The sequence below is a fragment of the Symphalangus syndactylus genome, chromosome 19, assembly GCF_028878055.3.
Source record: "Symphalangus syndactylus isolate Jambi chromosome 19, NHGRI_mSymSyn1-v2.1_pri, whole genome shotgun sequence".
Lineage (NCBI taxonomy): Eukaryota > Metazoa > Chordata > Mammalia > Primates > Hylobatidae > Symphalangus > Symphalangus syndactylus.
Genome location: NC_072434.2, coordinates 97,137,469 through 97,153,520, shown reverse-complemented (window position 1 = coordinate 97,153,520; position 16,052 = coordinate 97,137,469).

Sequence of the window (16,052 nt, the reverse complement as noted above, 5' to 3'; positions counted from 1 at the left end):
GAAAGGCTCAATCAAATGTAAGGTTCAACTCTGTTAGTTGAATGCACAGAACAGAAAGAAGTTTCATACAATGCTTCTGTGTAGTTTATATTTGAACATATTCTTTTTTCCACTATTATCCACTTAGTGCTACGAATGTCCAGTTGCATTTTCTACAGACAGAGTGTTTCAAAACTGCTCAATCATAAGTATGGTATAACTCTGTTAGCTGAATGCTCAGATCAGAAAGAAGTTTCACAGAATGCTTCTGTGTAGTTTATATTTGAATATATTCCTTTTTCCACTACTACTCTCTTAGCGCTCCAAATGTCCAGTTGCATTTTCTACAGAAAGAGTGTTCAGATCTGCTCAATCAAAAGTATGGTTTAACTCTGTTAGCTGAACGCACAGATCAGAAAGAAGTTTCACAGAATGATTCTGTGTAGTTTATATATGGAGACATTCCTTTTTCCACTATTACCCTCTTAGCGCTCCGAATCCCCACTTGCATTTTCTACAGAAAGAGTGTTTCAGAACGGCTCAATCAAAATTAAGGTTCAACTCTTTTAGTTGAACAAACAGAACAGAAAGAAGTTTCACACAATTTTTCTGTGTAGTTTTTATTTGTAGACATTCTTTTTCCCAATATAGGCCTCTTAGCGCTCAGAATGTCCAATTGCAGTTTCTACAGAAAGAGTGTTTCAGAACGGCTCAATCAAAAGTAAGGTTCAACTCTGTTAGTTGAATGCACAGAACAGAAAGAAGTTTCATACAATGCTTCTGTGTAGTTTATATTTGAACATATTCTCTTTTCCACTATTACCCACTTAGCGCTACGAATGTCCAGTTGCATTTTCTACAGACAGAGTGTTTCAAAACTGCTCAATCAAAAGTATGGTTTAACTCTGTTAGCTGTATGCTCAGATCAGAAAGAAGTTTCACAGAATGCTTCTGTGTAGTTTATATTTGAATATATTCCTTTTTCCACTACTTCGCTCTTAGCGCTCCAAATGTCCAGTTGCATTTTCAACAGAAAGAGTGTTCAGATCTGCTCAATCAAAAGTATGGTTTAACTCTGTTAGCTGAATGCACAGATCAGAAAGAAGTTTCACCGAATGATTCTGTGTAGTTTATATTTGAAGACATTCCTTTTTCCACTATTACCCTATTAGCGCTCCGAATCTCCACTTGCATTTTCTACAAAAAGAGTGTTTCATAACTGCTCAATCAAAAATATGTTTTATCTCTGTTAACTGAATTTACAGATCAGAAATAAGTTTCACAGAATGCATCTGTGTAGTTTTTATTTGAAGATATTCTTTTTCCCAATGTATGCCTCTTAGCGCTTAGCATGTCCAATTGCAGTTTCTACAGAAAGAGTGTTTCAGAACGGCTCAATCAAAAGTAAGGTTCAACTCTGTTAGTTGAATGCACAGAACAGAAAGAATTTTCACAGAATGCTACTGTGTAGTTTATATTTGAATATATTCCTTTTTCCACTATTACCCTCTTAGCGCTCCGAATGTCCACTTGCATTTTCTACAGAAAGAGTGTTCAGAACTGCGCAATCAAAAGTATGGTTTAACTCTGTTAGCTTAATGAACATATCAGAAATAAGTTTCACACAATGCTTCTGTGTAGTTTTTATTTGAAGATATTATTTTTCCCAATATAGGCCTCTTAGCGCTCAGAATGTCCAATTGCAGTTTCTACAGAAAGAGTGTTTCAGAAAGGCTCAATCAAAAGTAAGGTTCAACTCTGTTAGTTGAATGCACAGAACAGAAAGAAGTTTCATACAATGCTTCTGTGTAGTTTATATTTGAACATATTCTTTTTTCCACTATTACCCACTTAGCGCTACGAATGTCCAGTTGCATTTTCTACAGACAGAGTGTTTCAAAACTGCTCAATCAAAAGTATGGTATAACTCTGTTAGCTGAATGCTCAGATCAGAAAGAAGTTTCACAGAATGCTTCTGTGTAGTTTATATTTGAATATATTCCTTTTTCCACTACTACGCTCTTAGCGCTCCAAATGTCCAGTTGCATTTTCAACAGAAACAGTGTTCAGATCTGCTCAATCAAAAGTATGGTTTAACTCTGTTAGCTGAATGCACAGATCAGAAAGAAGTTTCACCGAATGATTCTGTGTAGTTTATATTTGAAGACATTCCTTTTTCCACTATTACCCTCTTAGCGCTCCGAATCTCCACTTGCATTTTCTACAAAAAGAATGTTTAATAACTGCTCAATCAAAAATATGTTTTATCTCTGTTAACTGAATTTACAGATCAGAAATAAGTTTCACAGAATGCATCTGTGTAGTTTTTATTTGAAGATATTCTTTTTCCCAATGTAGGCCTCTTAGCGCTTAGCATGTCCAATTGCAGTTTCTACAGAAAGAGTGTTTCAGAACGGCTCAATCAAAAGTAAGGTTCAACTCTGTTAGTTGAATGCACAGAACAGAAAGAATTTTCACAGAATGCTACTGTGTAGTTTATATTTGAATATATTCCTTTTTCCACTCTTACCCTCTTAGCGCTTCGAATGTCCACTTGCATTTTCTACAGAAAGAGTGTTCAGAACTGCGCAATCAAAAGTATGGTTTAACTCTGTTAGCTTAATGAACATATCAGAAATAAGTTTCACACAATGCTTCTGTGTAGTTTTTATTTGAAGATATTATTTTTCCCAATAGAGTCCTCTTAGCGCTCAAAATGTCCAATTGCAGTTTCTACAGAAAGAGTGTTTCAGAACGGCTCAATCAAAAGTAAGGTTCAACTCTGTTAGTTGAATGCACAGAACAGAAAGAAGTTTCATACAATGCTTCTGTGTAGTTTATATTTGAACATATTGTTTTTTCCACTATTACCCACTTAGCGCTACGAATGTCCAGTTGCATTTTCTACAGACAGAGTGTTTCAAAACTGCTCAATCAAAGTATGGTTTAACTCTGTTAGCTGAATGCTCAGATCAGAAAGAAGTTTCACAGAATGCTTCTGTGTAGTTTATATTTGATTATATTCCTTTTTCCACTACTACGCTCTTAGCGCTCCAAATGTCCAGTTGCATTTTCTACAGAAAGAGTGTTCAGATCTGCTCAATCAAAAGTATGGTTTAACTCTGTTAGCTGAATGCACAGATCAGAAAGAAGTTTCACAGAATGATTCTGTGTAGTTTATATTTGGAGACATTCCTTTTTCCACTATTACCCTCTTAGCGCTCCGAATCTCCACTTGCATTTTCTACAGAAAGTGTGTTTCAGAACGGCTCAATCAAAACTAAGGTTCAACTCTTTTAGTTGAACAAACAGAACAGAAAGAAGTTTCACACAATTCTTCTGTGTCGTTTTTATTTGTAGACATTCTTTTTCCCAATATAGGTCTCTTAGCGCTCAGAATGTCCTATTGCAGTTTCTACAGAAAGAGTGTTTCAGAACGGCTCAATCAAAAGTAAGGTTCAACTCTGTTAGTTGAATGCACAGAACAGAAAGAAGTTTCATACAATGCTTCTGTGTAGTTTATATTTGAACATATATTTTTTCCACTATTACCCACTTAGCGCTACGAATGTCCAGTTGCATTTTCTACAGAAAGAGTGTTTCAAAACTGCTCAATCAAAAGTATGGTTTAACTCTGTTAGCTGAATGCTCAGATCAGAAAGAAGTTTCACAGAATGCTTCTGTGTAGTTTATATTTGAATATATTGCTTTTTCCACTACTACGCTCTTAGCGCTCCAAATGTCCAGTTGCATTTTCAACAGAAAGAGTGTTCAGATCTGCTCAATCAAAAGTATGGTTTAACTCTGTTAGCTGAATGCACAGATCAGAAAGAACTTTCACCGAATGATTCTGTGTAGTTTATATTTGAAGACATTCCTTTTTCCACTATTACCCTCTTAGCGCTCCGAATCTCCACTTGCATTTTCTACAAAAAGAGTGTTTCATAACTGCTCAATCAAAAACATGTTTTATCTCTGTTAACTGAATTTACAGATCAGAAATAAGTTTCACAGAATGCATCTGTGTAGTTTTTATTTGAAGATATTCTTTTTCCCAATGTAGGCGTCTTAGCGCTTAGCATGTCCAATTGCAGTTTCTACAGAAAGAGTGTTTCAGAACGGCTCAATCAAAAGTAAGGTTCAACTCAGTTGAATGCACAGAACAGAAAGAATTTTCACAGAATGCTACTGTGTAGTTTATATATGAATATATTCCTTTTTCCACTATTACCGTCTTAGCGCTCCGAATGTCCACTTGCATTTTCTACAGAAAGAGTGTTCAGAACTGCGCAATCAAAAGTATGGTTTAACTCTGTTAGCTTAATGAACATATCAGAAATAAGTTTCACACAATGCTTCTCTGTAGTTTTTATTTGAAGATATTTTTTTTCCCAATAGAGGCCTCTTAGCGCTCAGAATGTCCAATTGCAGTTTCTACAGAAAGAGTGTTTCAGAAAGGCTCAATCAAAATTAAGGTTCAACTATGTTAGTTGAATGCACAGAACAGAAAGAAGTTTCATACAATGCTTCTGTGTAATTTATATTTGAACATATTCTTTTTTCCACTATTACCCACTTAGCGCTACGAATGTCCAGTTGCATTTTCTACAGACAGAGTGTTTCAAAACTGCTCAATCAAAAGTATGGTTTAACTCTGTTAGCTGAATGCTCAGATCAGAAAGAAGTTTAACAGAATGCTTCTGTGTAGTTTATATTTGAATATATTCCTTTTTCCACTACTACTCTCTTAGCGCTCCAAATATCCAGTTGCATTTTCTACAGAAAGAGTGTTCAGATCTGCTCAATCAAAAGTATGGTTTAACTCTGTTAGCTGAATGCACAGATCAGAAAGAAGTTTCACAGAATGATTCTGTGTAGTTTATATTTGAAGACATTCCTTTTTCCACTATTACCCTCTTAGCGCTCCGAATCTCCACTTGCATTTTCTACAGAAAGAGTGTTTCAGAACGGCTCAATCAAAACTAAGGTTCAACTCTTTTAGTTGAACAAACTGAACAGAAAGAAGTTTCACACAATTCTTCTGTGTAGTTTTTATTTCTAGACATTCTTTTTCCCAATATAGGCCTCTTAGCGCTCAGAATGTCCAATTGCAGTTTCTACAGAAAGAGTGTTTCAGAATGGCTCAATCAAAAGTAAGGTTCAACTCTGTTAGTTGAATGCACAGAACAGAAAGAAGTTTCATACAATGCTTCTGTGTAGTTTATATTTGAACATATTCTTTTTTCCACTATTACCCACTTAGCGCTACGAATGTCCAGTTGCATTTTCTACAGACAGAGTGTTTCAAAACTGCTCAATCAAAAGTATGGTTTAACTCTGTTAGCTGAATGATCAGATCAGAAAGAAGTTTCACAGAATGCTTCTGTGTAGTTTATATTTGAATATATTCCTTTTTCCACTACTACGCTCTTAGCGCTCCAAATGTCCAGTTGCATTTTCAACAGAAAGAGTGTTCAGATCTGCTCAATCAAAAGTATGGTTTAACACTGTTAGCTGAATGCACAGATCAGAAAGAAGTTTCACCGAATGATTCTGTGTAGTTTATATTTGAAGACATTCCTTTTTCCACTATGACCCTCTTAGCGCTCCGAATCTCCACTTGCATTTTCTACAAAAAGAGTGTTTCATAACTGCTAAATCAAAAATATATTTTATCTCTGTTAACTGAAATTACACATCAGAAATAAGTTTCACAGAATGCATCTGTGTAGTTTTTATTTGAAGATATTCTTTTTCCCAATGTAGGCCTCTTAGCGCTTAGCATGTCCAATTGCAGTTTCTACAGAAAGAGTGTTTCAGAACGGCTCAATCAAAAGTAAGGTTCAACTCTGTTAGTTGAATGCACAGAACAGAAAGAATTTTCACAGAATGCTACTGTGTAGTTTATATTTGAATATATTCCTTTTTCCACTATTACCCTCTTAGCGCGCCGAATGTCCACTTGCATTTTCTACAGAAAGAGTGTTCAGAACTGCGCAATCAAAACTATGGTTTAACTCTGTTAGCTTAATGAACATATCAGAAATAAGTTTCACACAATGCTTCTGTGTAGTTTTTATTTGAAGATATTATTTTTCCCAATAGAGGCCTCTTAGCGCTCAGAATGTCCAATTGCAGTTTCTACAGAAAGAGTGTTTCAGAAAGGCTCAATCAAAAGTAAGGTTCAACTCTGTTAGTTGAATGCACAGAACAGAAAGAAGTTTCATACAATGCTTCTGTGTAGTTTATATTTGAACATATTATTTTTTCGACTATTACCCACTTAGCGCTACGAATATCCAGTTGCATTTTCTACAGACAGAGTGTTTCAAAACTGCTCAATCAAAAGTATGGTTTAACTCTGTTAGCTGAATGCTCAGATCAGAAAGAAGTTTCACAGAATGCTTCTGTGTAGTTTATATTTGAATATATTCCTTTTTCCACTACTACGCTCTTAGCGCTCCAAATGTCCAGTTGCATTTTCTACAGAAAGAGTGTTCAGATCTGCTCAATCAAAAGTATGGTTTAACTCTGTTAGCTGAATGCACAGATCAGAAAGAAGTTTCACAGAATGATTCTGTATAGTTTATATTTGGAGACATTCCTTTTTCCACTATTACCCTCTTAGCGCTCCGAATCTTCACTTGCATTTTCTACAGAAAGAGTGTTTCAGAACGGCTCAATCAAAACTAAAGTTCAACTCTTTTAGTTGAACAATCAGAACAGAAAGAAGTTTCACACAATTCTTCTGTGTAGTTTTTATTTGTAGACATTCTTTTTCCCAATATAGGCCTCTTAGCGCTCAGAATGTCCAATTGCAGTTTCTACAGAAAGAGTGTTTCAGAACGGCTCAATCAAAAGTAAGGTTCAACTCTGTTAGTTGAATGCACAGAACAGAAAGAAGTTTCATACAATGCTTCTGTGTAGTTTATATTTGAACATATTCTTTTTTCCACTATTACCCACTTAGCGCTACGAATGTCCAGTTGCATTTTCTACAGACAGAGGGTTTCAAAACTGCTCAATCAAAAGTATGGTTTAACTCTGTTAGCTGAATGCTCAGATCAGAAAGAAGTTTCACAGAATGCTTCTGTGTAGTTTATATTTGAATATATTCCTTTTTCCACTACTACGCTCTTAGCGCTCCAAATGTCCAGTTGCATTTTCTACAGAAAGAGTGTTCAGATCTGCTCAATCAAAAGTATGGTTTAACTCTGTTAGCTGAATGCACAGATCAGAAAGAATTTTCACCGAATGATTCTGTGTAGTTTATATTTGAAGACATTACTTTTTCCACTATTACCCTCTTAGCGCTCCGAATCTCCACTTGCATTTTCTACAAAAAGTGTGTTTCATAACTGCTCAATCAAAAATATGTTTTATCTCTGTTAACTGAAATTACAGATCAGAAATAAGTTTCACAGAATGCATCTGTGTAGTTTTTATTTGAAGATATTCTTTTTCCCAATGTAGGCCTCTTAGCGCTTAGCATTTCCAATTGCAGTTTCTACAGAAAGAGTGTTTCAGAACGGCTCAATCAAAAGTAAGGTTCAACTCTGTTAGTTGAATGCACAGAACAGAAAGAATTTTCACAGAATGCTACTGTGTAGTGTATATTTGAATATATTCCTTTTTCCACTATTACCCTCTTAGCGCTCCGAATGTCCACTTGCATTTTCTACAGAAAGAGTGTTCAGAACTGCGCAATCAAAAGTATGGTTTAACTCTGTTAGCTTAACGAACATATCAGAAATAAGTTTCACACAATGCTTCTGTGCAGTTTTTATTTGAAGATATTATTTTTCCCAATAGAGGCCTCTTAGCGCTCAGAATGTCCAATTGCAGTTTCTACAGAAAGAGTGTTTCAGAAAGGCTCAATCAAAATTAAGGTTCAACTATGTTAGTTGAATGCACAGAACAGAAAGAAGTTTCATACAATGCTTCTGTGTAGTTTATATTTGAACATATTCTTTTTTCCACTATTACCCACTTAGCGCTACGAATGTCCAGTTGCATTTTCTACAGACAGAGTGTTTCAAAACTGCTCAATCAAAAGTATGGTTTAACTCTGTTAGCTGAATGATCAGATCAGAAAGAAGTTTCACAGAATGCTTCTGTGTAGTTTATATTTGAATATATTCCTTTTTCCACTACTACGCTCTTAGCGCTCCAAATGTCCAGTTGCATTTTCAACAGAAAGAGTGTTCAGATCTGCTCAATCAAAAGTATGGTTTAACACTGTTAGCTGAATGCACAGATCAGAAAGAAGTTTCACCGAATGATTCTGTGTAGTTTATATTTGAAGACATTCCTTTTTCCACTATGACCCTCTTAGCGCTCCGAATCTCCACTTGCATTTTCTACAAAAAGAGTGTTTCATAACTGCTCAATCAAAAATATATTTTATCTTTGTTAACTGAAATTACACATCAGAAATGAGTTTCACAGAATGCATCTGTGTAGTTTTTATTTGAAGATATTCTTTTTCCCAATGTAGGCCTCTTAGCGCTTAGCATGTCCAATTGCAGTTTCTACAGAAAGAGTGTTTCAGAACGGCTCAATCAAAAGTAAGGTTCAACTCTGTTAGTTGAATGCACAGAACAGAAAGAATTTTCACAGAATGCTACTGTGTAGTTTATATTTGAATATATTCCTTTTTCCACTATTACCCTCTTAGCGCGCCGAATGTCCACTTGCATTTTCTACAGAAAGAGTGTTCAGAACTGCGCAATCAAAACTATGGTTTAACTCTGTTAGCTTAATGAACATATCAGAAATAAGTTTCACACAATGCTTCTGTGTAGTTTTTATTTGAAGATATTGTTTTTCCCAATAGAGGCCTCTTAGCGCTCAGAATGTCCAATTGCAGTTTCTACAGAAAGAGTGTTTCAGAAAGGCTCAATCAAAAGTAAGGTTCAACTCTGTTAGTTGAATGCACAGAACAGAAAGAAGTTTCATACAATGCTTCTGTGTAGTTTATATTTGAACATATTATTTTTTCCACTATTACCCACTTAGCGCTACGAATGTCCAGTTGCATTTTCTACAGACAGAGTGTTTCAAAACTGCTCAATCAAAAGTATGGTTTAACTCTGTTAGCTGAATGCTCAGATCAGAAAGAAGTTTCACAGAATGCTTCTGTGTAGTTTATATTTGAATATATTCCTTTTTCCACTACTACGCTCTTAGCGCTCCAAATGTCCAGTTGCATTTTCTACAGAAAGTGTGTTCAGATCTGCTCAATCAAAAGTATGGTTTAACTCTGTTAGCTGAATGCACAGATCAGAAAGAAGTTTCACAGAATGATTCTGTATAGTTTATATTTGGAGACATTCCTTTTTCCACTATTACCCTCTTAGCGCTCCGAATCTTCACTTGCATTTTCTACAGAAAGAGTGTTTCAGAACGGCTCAATCAAAACTAAACTTCAACTCTTTTAGTTGAACAATCAGAACAGAAAGAAGTTTCACACAATTCTTCTGTGTAGTTTTTATTTGTAGACTTTCTTTTTCCCAATATAGGCCTCTTAGCGCTCAGAATGTCCAACTGCAGTTTCTACAGAAAGAGTGTTTCAGAACGGCTCAATCAAAAGTAGGGTTCAACTCTGTTAGTTGAATGCACAGAACAGAAAGAAGTTTCATACAATGCTTCTGTGTAGTTTATATTTGAACATATTCTTTTTTCCACTATTACCCACTTATCGCTACGAATGTCCAGTTGCATTTTCTACAGACAGAGTGTTTCAAAACTGCTCAATCAAAAGTATGGTTTAACTCTGTTAGCTGAATGCTCAGATCAGAAAGAAGTTTCACAGAATGCTTCTGTGTAGTTTATATTTGAATATATTCCTTTTTCCACTACTACGCTCTTAGCGCTCCAAATGTCCAGTTGCATTTTCTACAGAAAGAGTGTTCAGATCTGCTCAATCAAAAGTATGGTTTAACTCTGTTAGCTGAATGCACAGATCAGAAAGAATTTTCACCGAATGATTCTGTGTAGTTTATATTTGAAGACATTACTTTTTCCACTATTACCCTCTTAGCGCTCCGAATCTCCACTTGCATTTTCTACAAAAAGAGTGTTTCATAACTGCTCAATCAAAAATATGTTTTATCTCTGTTAACTGAAATTACAGATCAGAAATAAGTTTCACAGAATGCATCTGTGTAGTTTTTATTTGAAGATATTCTTTTTCCCAATGTAGGCCTCTTAGCGCTTAGCATTTCCAATTGCAGTTTCTACAGAAAGAGTGTTTCAGAACGGCTCAATCAAAAGTAAGGTTCAACTCTGTTAGTTGAATGCACAGAACAGAAAGAATTTTCACAGAATGCTACTGTGTAGTTTATATTTGAATATATTCCTTTTTCCACTATTACCCTCTTAGCGCTCCGAATGTCCACTTGCATTTTCTACAGAAAGAGTGTTCAGAACTGCGCAATCAAAAGTATGGTTTAACTCTGTTAGCTTAATGAACATATCAGAAATAAGTTTCACACAATGCTTCTGTGTAGTTTTTATTTGAAGATATTATTTTTCCCAATATAGGCCTCTTAGCGCTCAGAATGTCCAATTGCAGTTTCTACAGAAAGAGTGTTTCAGAAAGGCTCAATCAGAAGTAAGGTTCAACTCTGTTAGTTGAATGCACAGAACAGAAAGAAGTTTCATACAATGCTTCTGTGTAGTTTATATTTGAACATATTCTTTTTTCCACTATTACCCACTTAGCGCTACGAATGTCCAGTTGCATTTTCTACAGACAGAGTGTTTCAAAACTGCTCAATCAAAAGTATGGTTTAACTCTGTTAGCTGAATGCTCAGATCAGAAAGAAGTTTCACAGAATGCTTCTGTGTAGTTTATATTTGAATATATTCCTTTTTCCACTACTACTCTCTTAGCGCTCCAAATGTCCAGTTGCATTTTCTACAGAAAGAGTGTTCAGATCTGCTCAATCAAAAGTATGGTTTAACACTGTTAGCTGAATGCACAGATCAGAAAGAAGTTTCACCGAATGATTCTGTGTAGTTTATATTTGAAGACATTCCTTTTTCCACTATTACCCTCTTAGCGCTCCGAATCTCCACTTGCATTTTCTACAAAAAGAGTGTTTCATAACTGCTCAATCAAAAATATGTTTTATCTCTGTTAACTGAAATTACACATCAGAAATAAGTTTCACAGAATGCATCTGTGTAGTTTTTATTTGAAGATATTCTTTTTCCCAATGTAGGCCTCTTAGCGCTTAGCATGTCCAATTGCAGTTTCTACAGAAAGAGTGTTTCAGAACGGCTCAATCAAAAGTAAGGTTCAACTCTGTTAGTTGAATGCACAGAACAGAAAGAATTTTCACAGAATGCTACTGTGTAGTTTATATTTGAATATATTACTTTTTCCACTATTACCCTCTTAGCGTGCCGAATGTCCACTTGCATTTTCTACAGAAAGAGTGTTCAGAACTGCGCAATCAAAAGTATGGTTTAACTCTGTTAGCTTAATGAACATATCAGAAATAAGTTTCACACAATGCTTCTGTGTAGTTTTTATTTGAAGATATTATTTTTCCCAATAGAGGCCTCTTAGCGCTCAGAATGTCCAATTGCAGTTTCTACAGAAAGAGTGTTTCAGAAAGGCTCAATCAAAAGTAAGGTTCAACTCTGTTAGTTGAATGCACAGAACAGAAAGAAGTTTCATACAATGCTTCTGTGTAGTTTATATTTGAACATATTCTTTTTTCCACTATTACCCACTTAGCGCTACGAATGTCCAGTTGCATTTTCTACAGACAGAGTGTTTCATAACTACTCAATCAAAAGTATGGTTTAACTCTGTTAGCTGAATGCTCAGATCAGAAAGAAGTTTCACAGAATGCTTCTGTGTAGTTTATATTTGAATATATTTCTTTTTCCACTACTACGCTCTTAGCGCTCCAAATGTCCAGTTGCATTTTCTACAGAAAGAGTGTTCAGATCTGCTCAATCAAAAGTATGGTTTGACTCTGTTAGCTGAATGCACAGATCAGAAAGAAGTTTCACAGAATGATTCTGTATAGTTTATATTTGGAGACATTCCTTTTTCCACTATTACCCTCTTAGCGCTCCGAATCTCCACTTGAAATTTTCTACAGAAAGAGTGTTTCAGAACGGGTAATCAAAACTAAAGTTCAACTCTTTTAGTTGAACAAACAGAACAGAAAGAAGTTTCACACAATTCTTCTGTGTAGTTTTTATTTGTAGACATTCTTTTTCCCAATATAGGCCTCTTAGCGCTCAGAATGTCCAATTGCAGTTTCTACATAAAGAGTGTTTCAGAACGGCTCAATCAAAAGTAAGGTTCAACTGTTAGTTGAATGCACAGAACAGAAAGAAGTTTCATACAATGCTTCTGTGTAGTTTATATTTGAACATATTCTTTTTTCCACTATTACCCACTTAGCGCTATGAATGTCCAGTTGCATTTTCTACAGACAGAGTGTTTCAAATCTGCTCAATCAAAAGTATGGTTTAACTCTGTTAGCTGAATGCTCAGATCAGAAAGAAGTTTCACCGAATGATTCTGTGTAGTTTATATTTGAAGACATTCCTTTTTCCACTGTTACCCTCTTAGCGCTCCGAATCTCCACTTGCATTTTCTACAAAAAGAGTGTTTCATAACTGCTCAATCAAAAATATGTTTTATATCTGTTAACTGAATATACAGATCAGAAATAAGTTTCACAGAATGCATCTGTGTAGTTTTTATTTGAAGATACTCTTTTTCCCAATGTAGGCCTCTTAGCGCTTAGCATGTCCAATTGCAGTTACTACAGAAAGAGTGTTTCAGAACGGCTCAATCAAAAGTAAGGTTCAACTCTGTCAGTTGAATGCACAGAACAGAAAGAATTTTCACAGAATGCTACTGTGTAGTTTATATTTGAATATATTCCTTTTTCCACTATTACCCTCTTAGCGCTCCGAATGTCCACTTGCATTTTCTACAGAAAGAGTGTTCAGAACTGCGCAATCAAAAGTATGGTTTAACTCTGTTAGCTTAATGAACATATCAGAAATAAGTTTCACAAAATGCTTCTGTGTAGTTTTTATTTGAAGATATTATTTTTCCCAATAGAGGCCTCTTAGCGCTCAGAATGTCCAATTGCAGTTTCTACAGAAAGAGTGTTTCAGAAAGGCTCAATCAAAAGTAAGGTTCAACTCTGTTAGTTGAATGCACAGAACAGAAAGAAGTTTCATAAAATGCTTCTGTGTAGTTTATATTTGAACATATTCTTTTTTCCACTATTACCCACTTAGCGCTAGGAATGTCCAGTTGCATTTTCTACAGACAGAGTGTTTCAAAACTGCTCAATCATAAGTATGGTTTAACTCTGTTAGCTGAATGCTCAGATCAGAAAGAAGTTTCACAGAATGCTTCTGTGTAGTTTATATTTGAATATATTCCTTTTTCCACTACTACTCTCTTAGCGCTCCAAATGTCCAGTTGCATTTTCTACAGAAAGAGTGTTCAGATCTGCTCAATCAAAAGTATGGTTTAACTCTGTTAGCTGAATGCACAGACCAGAAAGAAGTTTCACAGAATGATTCTGTGTAGTTTATATTTGGAGACATTCCTTTTTCCACTATTACCCTCTTAGCGCTCCGAATCTCCACTTGCATTTTCTACAGAAAGAGTGTGTCAGAACGGCTCAAACAAAACTAAGATTCAACTCTTTTAGTTGAACAAACAGAGCAGAAAGAAGTTTCACACAATTCTTCTGTGTAGTTTTTATTTGTAGACATTCATTTTCCCAATATAGGCCTCTTAGCCCTCAGAATGTCCAATTGCAGTTTCTACAGAAAGAGTGTTTCAGAACGGCTCAATCAAAAGTAAGGTTCAACTCTGTTAGTTGAATGCACAGAACAGAAAGAAGTTTCATACAATGCTTCTGTGTAGTTTATATTTGAACATATTCTTTTTTCCACTATTACCCACTTAGTGCTACGAATGTCCAGTTGCATTTTCTACAGACAGAGTGTCTCAAAACTGCTCAATCAAAAGTATGGTTTAACTCTGTTAGCTGAATGCTCAGATCAGAAAGAAGTTTCACAGAATGCTTCTGTGTAGCTTATATTTGAATATATTCCTTTTTCCACTACTACCCTCTTAGCGCTCCGAATCTCCACTTGCATTTTCTACAGAAAGAGTGTTTCAGAACGGCTCAATCAAAACTAAGGTTCAACTCTTTTAGTTGAACAAACAGAACAGAAAGAAGTTTCACACAATTCTTCTGTGTAGTTTTTATTTGTAGACATTCGTTTTCCCAATATAGGCCTCTTAGCGCTCAGAATGTCCAATTGCAGTTTCTACAGAAGGAGTGTTTCAGAACGGCTCAATCAAAAGTAAGGTTCAACTCTGTTAGTTGAATGCACAGAACAGAAAGAAGTTTCATAAAATGCTTCTGTATAGTTTATATTTGAACATATTCTTTTTTCCACTATTACCCACTTAGCGCTACGAATGTCCAGTTGCATTTTCTACAGACAGAGAGTTTCAAAACTGCTCAATCAAAAGTATGGTTTAACTCTGTTAGCTGAATGCTCAGATAAGAAAGAAGTTTCACAGAATGCTTCTGTGTAGTTTATATTTGAATATATTCCTTTTTCCACTACTACGCTCTTAGCGCTCAAAATGTCCAGTTGCATTTTCTACAGAAAGAGTGTTCAGATCTGCTCAATCAAAAGTATGGTTTAACTCTGTTAGCTGAATGCACAGATCAGAAAGAAGTTTCACCGAATGATTCTGTGTAGTTTATATTTGAAGACATTCCTTTTTCCACTGTTACCCTCTTAGCGCTCCGAATCTCCACTTGCATTTTCTACAAAAAGAGTGTTTCATAACTGCTCAATCAAAAATATGTTTTATATCTGTTAACTGAATTTACAGATCAGAAATAAGTTTCACAGAATGCATCTGTGTAGTTTTTATTTGAAGATACTCTTTTTCCCAATGTAGGCCTCTTAGCGCTTAGCATGTCCAATTGCAGTTACTACAGAAAGAGTGTTTCAGAACGGCCCAATCAAAAGTAAGGTTCAACTCTGTTAGTTGAATGCACAGAACAGAAAGAATTTTCACAGAATGCTACTGTGTAGTTTATATTTGAATATATTCCTTTTTCCACTATTACCCTCTTAGCGCTCCGAATGTCCACTTGCATTTTCTACAGAAAGAGTGTTCAGAAATGCGCAATCAAAAGTATGGTTTAACTCTGTTAGCTTAATGAACATATCAGAAATAAGTTTCACACAATGCTTCTGTGTAGTTTTTATTTGAAGATATTATTTTTCCCAATAGAGGCCTCTTAGCGCTCAGAATGTCCAATTGCAGTTTCTATAGAAAGAGTGTTTCAGAAAGGCTCAATCAAAAGTAAGGTTCAACTCTGTTAGTTGAATGCACAGAACAGAAAGAAGTTTCATACAATGCTTCTGTGTAGTTTATATTTGAACATATTCTTTTTTCCACTATTACCCACTTAGCGCTACGAATGTCCAGTTGCATTTCCTACAGACAGAGTGTTTCAAAACTGCTCAATCAAAAGTATGGTTTAACTCTGTTAGCTGAATGCTCAGATCAGAAAGAAGTTTCACAGAATGCTTCTGTGTAGTTTATATTTGAATATATTCCTTTTTCCACTACTACTCTCTTAGCGCTCCAAATGTCCAGTTGCATTTTCTACAGAAAGAGTGTTCAGATCTGCTCAATCAAAAGTATGGTTTAACTCTGTTAGCTGAATGCACAGATCAGAAAGAAGTTTCACAGAATGATTCTGTGTAGTTTATATTTGGAGACATTCCTTTTTCCACTATTACCCTCTTAGCGCTCCGAATCTCCACTTGCATTTTCTACAGAAAGAGTGTTTCAGAACGGCTCAATCAAAACTAAGGTTCAACTATTTTAGTTGAACAAACAGAACAGAAAGAAGTTTCACACAATTCTTCTGTGTAGTTTTTATTTGTAGACATTCTTTTTCCCAATATAGGCCTCTTAGCGCTCAGATTGTCCAATTGCAGTTTCTACAGAAAGAGTGTTTCAGAACGGCTCAATC